The sequence below is a fragment of the Petaurus breviceps genome, unplaced genomic scaffold (assembly GCF_028583685.1).
Source record: "Petaurus breviceps papuanus isolate PSGF00001 unplaced genomic scaffold, PetGlider_PUasm1.0 90630, whole genome shotgun sequence".
Taxonomy (NCBI): Eukaryota; Metazoa; Chordata; class Mammalia; order Diprotodontia; family Petauridae; genus Petaurus; species Petaurus breviceps.
The window spans coordinates 3,225,588-3,225,862 of record NW_027187291.1 but is presented as its reverse complement, the minus strand read 5'-3'; the positions used below and the strand labels follow the sequence as shown (position 1 = coordinate 3,225,862).

The window sequence follows — 275 nt, the reverse complement described above, 5'->3', positions numbered from 1 at the left end:
CACTGGGCTGACGCCATGACGCCGTGACGCCAGGCCGGTGTCTGTCCGTCTGTGTGTGTGTGTGTGTGTGTGTGTGTGTGTATGTGTGTGTGTGTGTGTGTGTGTGTGTGTGAGTGTGCGCGCTCTGCGTGTTTGTATGTGTGTCCGCCCGGCAGGTCCCGGATGTTGCGGACAGTATGAGGTGAGCGCACGGGGACAGAGACCAGCAGCTGTCGCGGCCGCTCTCAGGTGAGTGGGGGAGGAGAGAAAGGGGGTTGTCCAGTCGGGGGGGGGGG

General features: G+C 62.9%; 1 protein-coding gene across 6 annotated transcripts in view; it reads left to right on the top strand.

The window, feature by feature from the left end:
- Window positions 1–275, top strand: part of SPOP (speckle type BTB/POZ protein) — an 89,268-nt gene continuing 88,993 nt past the window's right edge. For all 6 annotated transcript variants that reach the window (XM_069064392.1, XM_069064387.1, XM_069064391.1 and 3 more), the window contains exon 1: window positions 1–228. The gene's annotated coding sequence lies outside the window, so the exon portion shown is untranslated. The remainder of the gene's footprint in view (window positions 229–275) is intronic.